Source organism: Onychomys torridus, chromosome 12, assembly GCF_903995425.1.
Source record: "Onychomys torridus chromosome 12, mOncTor1.1, whole genome shotgun sequence".
NCBI lineage: Eukaryota > Metazoa > Chordata > Mammalia > Rodentia > Cricetidae > Onychomys > Onychomys torridus.
This window is the reverse complement of record NC_050454.1, coordinates 25,050,584-25,060,369: the sequence shown is the minus strand read 5'-3', so window position 1 is coordinate 25,060,369 and position 9,786 is coordinate 25,050,584.

Here is a 9,786-nt window from a genome sequence, read left to right as displayed (position 1 = left end):
AAAGGATGAGAGTTAAGAGGACAGACAGTGCTATCGTGAAAGTAATTTTCATTCAGAAGACCCACGAATGGTCTTGGAACAAAACTGAAGATGGATCAGTTGAACTATAGGTGATGCAGCTATGTGTGCCTTTCTCAAAGCAACTCCTTCCGAGACAGCCATCTCCACACTACCTCAGTTTTTTCATCATTGAGCCATCCCTTAAGTAAAGCCATTGCTTTCTTTGGAGTTCATCCTCCAAGTTCAGAAACTTCAGAGAGCCCCAAACTAACCCGTATGGTCCATTCATAGTTCAATTTAAATCAAAATGTTAAACAGCTTATCAACTGCCTACCAGAATAGAGGCACTTGAACTTAAGACAAGTGTGTTTGATGGAGAAGACAAATAGGCAGGGTTGGAGAGAGATAAAAAGATAAGGAGAAGCGAGAAGAATTAAGAGCATGCATGCTTCCTTATCTGAGGAGGCAGAGCAATGTGGAGCAGCACAGCATGCTTTCATCAACATGCTTCCTTCTACAGCCTCACCTAGACCAGCCCTCCCCCACTCATTTTGAAGTTTCAACTATGAAGGCTTTTTTTAATTTATGAATTAGAAAGAATAGTTTGAACTTTATGTATTAAAGCAAACCTGGGAAAGTTGTAAACTTTTTAGTTCATGATAACCCAATCACATACATCTTTGCTAAAATTTTAGAAAAATTCCACGGTGGTGGTAAGCCCATTCAGAAGCCGGGGGAACAAAGAACTCTTTGGTGCTGAGCTGAAACTGAAGATGAGGTTTGGTTCTCCCATGAGTTAGTCATCCCTCTCTGAGAGTGATTCACAAACATGGGCACAAAGAGAACAAAAGCCACACTATTACTAGATACTATAGGCTTTCTCTTTACATAGTAAGTTCCAGACCAGCCGGGGCAATATAGCAATGCCTTGTCTCAAACAAACAAACAAACAACAACAAAAAAAAAAACAGACAAAACAAACTAAACAAAACAATATCCCCCAAACACCATGGTTCTTAACTTTTTTCTCTCGTGTTTTCTTATCAAGGCAAGGATTTCACTTTCTTAAAAAGACTTCCAAAATTATTTTCTCAGGATGTTTTAGTGATTAAGTTGTTTGATAGTCTCAGAATATTCCAAATTTGACCTTCACATTCCCTTTAGTTGCTCAGGCTAATTCATTCACAGGTGGTCACAGAGAGCTGTGATATAACTCAAGCAACTCAAGCTGTGTGTGAATATCATAACCATTTGAGTCAGGAAGGTATTTAATGCCATTTTTATAGGTATCAAAAATGAGAGTGTGGACAATATTAGACATATGCAATAGTGCTAACATTCCAGTTCCAGTTCTAGGTTTCTTGTCCTGTCCTCCAAACTCCGGCCTACACTCATTACTGCACTGGGACTCACCTTACCTCCTGTTTACCAAGGTCCCTGTTTGCTCTATTGGTACATTCAGACTCTGATTTTATTTTACTCTAATTTTAACCCCTGGTCCAGATCACTATTATCATTCTCTCGAGTCATTGCTATAACTTCCTGATTAATCTCCTTGCTTCTCATTCCAGTTTATTTTAAATACGACTATCCTAAAATACATCAAATCAAACTCTTGCACAAAATTTCTTAAGTGGCTTCTTAGTTCACACCTTATAGAAGCAAAAGTCTACATGAGCCTACAGGATGCTGCTGTCACTAGCATCTATGACATTTTGTCAGTGTGCCAGACACATTTTGACTTCAGCCCTGGTACTTGAATCCCTGCTTAAAGTTTCTCCTATAGATCACTTCACAGTCCTTACCTTTCTGCTGACAAAATGCCTCACCTCCCTCTGTGGGCTTTCCTCCATTGCTCACCTCAATAACTAGCATACCATACCTGGTACATGTTTATTATCTGCCTCCTTCACTATTTTGTAAGCATTGTAGGGAACATTTTTATTGGCTAATAAATCTTTATTATTACAATCTGGTCTGGGAATATTGCTCAGTTGGTAAAGCATGTGTAAAGCCTCAAATTCAGTCCCCAATACTCCATAACTCAGGTATGGTGTTACACACCTGCAATCACAGAATCTGGGAGGTGGCAGGAGGCAGATCAAAAATTCAAGGTCACCCTTGCCTACATAGCAAGTTCAAGGCTGCCTTAGGATTCATGAGGTCCTGTCTAAATCAAGTCAAACCAATCAATCATCCAATTAATATTCCTTGAGTGAAGTTTTTCACTCACAAATTATGGAAGGAAGAAAAAAATTCATACAACATTGCCTTGGGGCATCCTTTCTGCCCTGTAGAGGCATCATATGTTACTAAATTGTCCAGGAGGAAAGAACTTTTCCTCAAAATTGGTGGTTATGGGGCTGAGGAGATGCCTTAGTCAGTAAAGTTTTTCTTGTACAAGCATGAGGACCCGAGTTCCAATCCCCAGCACCCATATTAAAACCCATGTGCAGTGGTACATGCCTGTGATTCCAGTTCTGAGGCAGCACTGGATTCTCTGTATTAAAATCATGCACTGCCATACCCAGCTTTTGATGTGAGTGTTGGAGATTCAACTCACGTCCTCATGCCTGAGGAGGCAGACAAGAGGATCCCTGGGCACTCTAGGATCAGTTAAAGACCCTGACATATAAATAGATAGATAGATAGATAGATAGATAGATAGATAGATAGATAGATGGATGGATGGATGGATGGATGGATGGATGGATGGATGGATGGGTGGGTGGACGGACATCTGGACAACAAACACACACACTCACACACATGCACGCACACACATTTATGCACACATGAAAATGAGTACATGTACAATTGCAAAATTGGCAGACTTAGAGACAGAGAATGAGGATCATATTCTGTTCTTGGCATTTATAGGCTAGTCACTAAATCCAATGAAAACAGTGCTCAATCAGTCCAGTATAAACCGAACTGTAGTCTCTTTTCCTGGATGGACTCAAGGCTCAAAGGATGGATGGTAGAGTCTATAACTTGTACAAGTTCATGTGCTGAGTCTGTTCTTCCTGTGACTTCAAAACCCTACTGACACAGCACATGCCTCTTGTCCTCAGTTTCCTTTTCCAGCTCCAACATGCTGCCACAGAGGCAGACTCAATGTAAGGAGGATGCTCTCGCGGCAAGACTGTGGGAACTGCCATCTGACTAAACAGAAAGAAAAAAAACCCTGGCTTTAGAGATGCGGTGGCACAGGCAGAACTGGTATGAGTTGGCATTTTTCTGTGCTGAGAAACAAAAGGACAAGCAAAAGTTAAAAAAACTCGCTTACGTGAAGTTGGCTTTCCTGACACAGTTTTGTAATGTATTGGTTTCTTTTCCTGTCACTATGAAAGAATGCTTTGACAGAAGCCAAAAGGGATAGACCATTGACTCTGGTTCACAGTTCAAATTAGAGTCCTTCATGGTGTGTGTATGTGTGTATGGAGGGGGCGAGGAGGAAGGGGCCACAGCCATAGAAACGAGAGGGAGTTGGTTATGTTGCATTATGAAGCAGAGCACACTGTTCACTTTGCCCATCTTACACAGGTCTGGATGCCTGCCCAGGGAATGGACTGACTTCTGTTAAGATGGTTTTTTCCACATCAATTAACCTAAAGAAGACAACCCTTCGAAGCCTATCTTTCAGTTGACTCAAAGTCTTGTCAAGCTCACACTAATACCGACCATCACCCCACATGACTTTAAAGTCAGAATAATGAGACCTTTTCTGTAATGACAGTCGTGTTCCAGATGACTTAAGTGGGGTGTCAAAACTGACCTTGAAGCTTCTTTCTCCAGACTCATATTAATAAACCAGAGGTAACACCATCAGGAGATGTTAAATGTCAAGAATTCTCTGTGAACTTAACAGTTTGAGATTTTTCTTTCTGATTCATGTTAGTCATGAAATTAGAAAACTCCCACTTATAAATGTCAAAACATCTCATGTACACCATTGATGTGTTAGTCTTTACTTAATTTTTTTAACTAAAATAAATAAATAGATAAATTTGGAGCTCAACAAAATGGAGTTCAGTTTTTCTGGGAGCAACCATCCCTTTCTGGTCTAGTTGCAGAGGTGTGTTTGAAGCTATGCTCTTCAAACAACACAGGATTCTGGACGTGGTTGTAATGCTATTATGATTATTATGTGGTCTGGTAGATTCTGGGCTACTGCCCTAGCTCAGAGGAGAAAACAGTTTCCCTTGTTTATATATAGTGTTAGGACTTCAGAGTTTACTGTGAACCAAAACTTTCCCAAACTGCTTTTCCATACAAGGCTCAAAGCTATTCCCATTACTGGCTTTTGACTGGCTTCCAACATTTTTGGCAGTGGAAAGTACACAACAGGCTTGAGTCCTAGAGAATAGCTTTTCTCTTGGGTAGAATCATTTGGTTGTTTTTTCTCAGGGGTGTTTATTTCCCTTGGATGAGGAGAGGTATATTCCAGTGCATTCTTAGCCGGGAAAGGACAAGTGTCCAGAGATAGCAAACTAACAACAAAATTTAAAATTTTATAAAAAACCAAAAGAACCAGTCATGAATCTAATATATAAAGCCAGACTTGAATGAGTTTCCATTCATAATCTTCAAGTTTCAAAGCCTGAATACAATGTAGGGAACATTTCAACCTTGGACAAAAGATGAAGTGGTTGGCAAACTTGAGGTCATGCTGGTTTTGATTTTCAGGTACAGAATGCAGGGACTAACATCACTCAGAAAGCTGTCAATTACTGTATTTTATACTAAAAACCTAAGAATAATTTTCTTATACTGCTGTTAGAAGGTGGCATCCATTTCTCTATAGTGTGTGTCGTGCCATGTTTCCATATTAGACTAGTGAGCAATATACGTCCAGCAATGGGCAAACCCTGAACAAATTGTCACTCAAGTAATGTGCTGAGCATGAGCAGTAGGTGCAGGGGAAGGAATTAATAAAACCTTGTAATACAGAATTTCAGCAGTTAAGAACACATAAAATAAACCTATTTGCGTGTTTTCAGAGGCAATCCGTGGAAATTTATGAAACAGCGTGTTCTAATGCAGATTAGGTATCCCTTATACAAAATGTTCATGTTTGAGAGCAGCACTATTTTAGCTACTTATAATTTTAAATTTCTGTATAGCATAGTTATCCTGGAACTGGGACCCAAGTGTAAACACAATTGTTTATGCTTCATATAAATCATATACACAATATATATGTATGTTTTATATTTTTATGTATATATGTGTTTGCTAAGTGGAATTTTATACAATATTTTTATTTTTAACATTTTTTATTATTTGTGTGTACCTAATGTACGTGATGTGTGTATGTGTGCAGCATGTTTGTATGGATGTCAGAGGGCAACACTTGAGACTTGTCTCATTCCTTTTATTGAGGCCTCTGAGGGATCAGAATGGAAGTCATCAGGCTTGTGAAGTGAGAACTTTTGCCTGCTGAGCCATCTCACCAACCATGGCAAGGTATTTTTAGTGTGCTGCCATTGTGGCTGGGATCCATCACATAAGGTCAAGTGTGGAAGTCTCCCCATGTGGAATTTTGTAATCACTCAAAATGTTTCTGATTTTTGGAAAGGTTCAGATTAAGCATATTCAATCTATGTATCGTGATTCCGTTTTCATGATGATTTCATTTAATTACAAATGTAACTCTCTGATGAAATAACTGATAAGTAATAGAAGTTGGCCATGTCTTAGTCATCATTGAAACTGAGACCCATTCCATTTTCCTATTTGTTTGAAAAAAAAAAAAAATCTCATAACCCAAATGAAGTCAGAAAAGGACTTAGGGACAATTTTCTGTTACCTGAGGGTGGTTTTTCATCTAGCAATATTGCTATCTTCTTTACTTTCATAATATGTACAATTTTACCACCTTTTCATTCAAATAAAATCTCTTCTTGATGTCTTTGAATTAATTCCATTGCTGTAGACTTCTGTCAATGAAAATAAAATACCAAACACTCTGCACTCAACCTTTCATAAAACCTACATGTTAAAGTGACTAAAGAATTATTCTCCTGATAATTGCCATCATAGATATGAGCTAACAGAAATCCAGGTACTGAGCATGTATTTGAATACCTGGTCCTCAGTTGGTGTTTGGGAGGATTATGTAAAGTGGTAATTTGAATGAGAATGACTCCCATAGGCTCATGTGTTTGAAAACTTGGTCCATAGTGGATGAAACTGTTTGAGAAGGATTAGGAGGTGTGGTCTTATTGGAGGAGGTATGTCACTGGGGGTGAACTTTGAAGTTTTCACAATCCCACTCCATTCTTGATGTCTCTCCCTCTCTCTGCCTCATGCGTATGGATCAAGGTATAAACTCTTAGCTACTGCTACAATGCCAAGGCCTGTCTGCCTGCTGCCATGCTCTCCTATCCTGATGGTCACAGGCTCACCCTCTGAAATTATTAGCCTCCAATAAATTCCTTTTTCCCCCCTTCTAAGTTGCACTGGTCATGGTGTCTTACCAGAACTATAACTAAGACAGGGAACTTTTAGAAGGTAGAACCTTGCTAGGATGGGTGTGTCCCTGGGGGTGGGCTTTGAAGGCTTACGACATTGCTTCATTTCCTGTTCCTTACCTCTGCTTCTTGTTTTCAGATGAAAATGAGATCAGCCAGCTTACAGCTCTTGCCACCCTGCCATCACTTCCCTGCTATGATTGACTCATCCCTCTAGAATCATAATGTAAAAGCTTTTCTTCCTTAAATTGTATTGGTCCTGGTATTTTATCACAGTGACAGAAAAGTGGCTAGCAGTACCACTCCTTGGCCTTTGTCCTTGGATCCCATAACCATCACCTGTTACAAAATTGCTTACCCCTTCTGCTCCATTTCCGATACTTTTTGCTCATTTCTGGCCCCTGTCAGTGTGCTCATGGAGCCATGGTGCTCAGAGCTCCAAGCTGACAACCAGCACTAGAAGGACTATTTCTTTCCTCAAGGAACTGATGCCTTCCTTTCTGATTCTAACCATAAAAATGTCTGTTTCCCTTCTTGCCTTGACTAGAGAGAACCCAATGCAGTTGGTTTTGTTTTGTTTCGTTTGTTTTTCTGATCACCTTAAAAATGCTATGAAGTGCAGAAAGATAAAATTCTAAGGCATGCAAGATAAAAAACCAAAAACAACAACAACAACAAAAACCCTAATCCACTACAGAGTTCACTGCCCAGAAAAGCCACCATGATCATTTTTGTAAACTTTAAACAGGACCTTCAATTTATGAAATTATATTTGCTATCACATTTGGTATTAGAATGATTACTTTTTATTTGGTTCCAATTTTCACAATGTATTACTTTTTAAAACTTATTTTTGTGTGTTTATGTGTGTGTGTGTGTATGTGTGTGTGTGTGTGTGTGTGTGTGTGTGTGTGTGTGTGTACTCATGTGTGTCTCAGTGAACACGAAGAAGTCAGAGGACAAATTTGGAGAGTCAGCTCTGTCCTTCTCCCATTCAGGTCCCAAGGATAGAAATGACATTGGCAGACTTGGTGACAGATGCTTCCTGGAAAAGAGAGGACAAACAAAAATTAACCCTTAAATCAACTGACAGGGTGACAAGATGAGGCAAGTCTAATCAAGCCTACATTTCTTGACATAATCCCCACCCAGCTGTGAGATTATGGAGATTATGATTCATTGGCTCCAGGAAGAAATTGCCAAGTATCAAGATATAATGGAAACAATATCAGCCAACTTGTGTTGAGGGCTTTGCCGTCTTAATCAGCCATTGTACAGATGGCTGCTCACATACCATGTTATTTAACGCTTAGAACTCTGGAAGACGGAACCAGGATTTGACTTAAAATCAACATTGCCAAACCTGAGAGGCATAGTAAGGCTAAGTAACTTTACCAACTATAAACTGGAAAAGTTAGATACTACTAGATGGAAACAATCTTGATGTCTTTGACGTTTGGAAAGTTGTGATTTTGTTGTTGTTTTAAACCTTTTAAAGAGTCTCTCCAGGAAGTAATACCTGAATTCTAGTCTTGTAATTAAACACTAGTTCATATCACTATTTTGTAACGTAAAGTGGGTGTAGCGTAAGGTTACATTTATCAGTTGTATAGCTATGTAGAAATATCATTGCTCAGCCAGGTGTGGTGATACATCTTTGCAATCCCATGACTTGAAAGGTAGAGACAGGAGGATCAGGAGTTGAAAGTCACCCTTAGCTGTTCAGAGTTGAAAGTTTCCCTGGGGTACACTAGACTCTGCCTCAGAAAAAAAGAAAGAAAGAAAAATGGGGAGAAGAAAGAAGGGGAGGAGGGAGGAGAGGAAGGAGCAATGTAAGGAGAAGTTGATTTTGTCTCACACTTTCAGAATAATTTTAGCCCATCCCCATGGTGGTGACATGGCCAAGTGGCTCCATCCATGGTGGCAGGGGTGTGTGGTGCCTACTATTCACATGGTAGAGGACCATAAAGAAGAGTTAGCCTGAGACCAGGAGAGGCTATGATCTTCAGCCCATTCCTAGTGGGCTATATCCATGGCCAGGCTCCTCCTCCTATAGGCTCCACAGCCCTGAAAACAGCATCTGAAACTGGGCACCGAACATTTACAACCCAAGCCTTTGGGGGACATTTGACATTTAAATGGTATCTCCCCTTCAAGAACTATTTCACTGGAGCTCAGTGAAGCTGTGAGAATAAAAGAGGACCCCAACTTGGGTGAACTGAAGAAGGGTAGAATGAGGTACAAAGAGAAATGCTTCAACTCTGAGGTTGATTCAGGAAGCGAAATAAAAACTACCTTAAATTCTGCCTCCATGTGGCTAGACATTCATTTCAACAAATAGGTTGTTTGTTTGTATTAACAGATATGAGCAACGTATTCTGCTTAGCTTTAATGAAGTAAGACAGGTTTCTTTCTCTAGAGAGGCTATGGGAGATTTTCATAAGTCAGGACAGTGATGAAATATAATAAAACTAGCAAATATTCTATGCAGTCAGACTAGGACATGCAGAGGGAGCAGCTGTGAAACTCTAGGCATGGCTGAAGGAGGGAAACATGGGGCAGAAGGATAAGGTGGGAAACAGGAAAAGGACCCAGAAGAGAGGCTGTGTTATGCTGCAAAAGACCTATGGGATATAGGAAGTTGGTGTTGCTTCTTCACTCTAGCTTACAACACAATTACAATTAACCTGAGATACACTCATTTAAACTGGTGCATAGGGCTCACAGGAAGAAATCTGACTGCTTAAGGTTTGAAATATTTTACTTGGCCAGTGGAAGTGTATGTTCAATTCATGCAGATTTCTTGGCTTTGCTCATGTTACACAACATGAAGGGAACAGGGGAATTGGATGCTATTTCTAGACTGTTATTTTTCCCACATTGAATGATACACAACCCTCCTCTCAGATGACAGTAAAATCACTGAACCAAAGGGGCCTCAGGATGTATCATATCTGACCTCCATAATATATATATATATTTGGTTTTTTGAGACAGAGTTTCTCTGTGTAGTTTTGGTGCCTGTCTTCGATCTTGCTCTGTAGACCAGGCTAGCCTTGAACTCACAGAGATCTGCCTGGCTCTGCCTCCTGAGTGCTGGGATTAAGGCTGGCGCCACCACCGCCTGGCCTGACCTCCACATTTTGCACATTAATGACCAGAATTCACTCAAGGGTGTGTACACAGAGATAATGATGAGGTTTTATCTTGGGCTGGGAAGTTTTTTCAAGTGCTTTCATGCAGAAATGGGTATAGAAAAGAAGCTGACATTTTGTAACAGTGTCATCTGGGAGAATGTCCTACTTCGCAG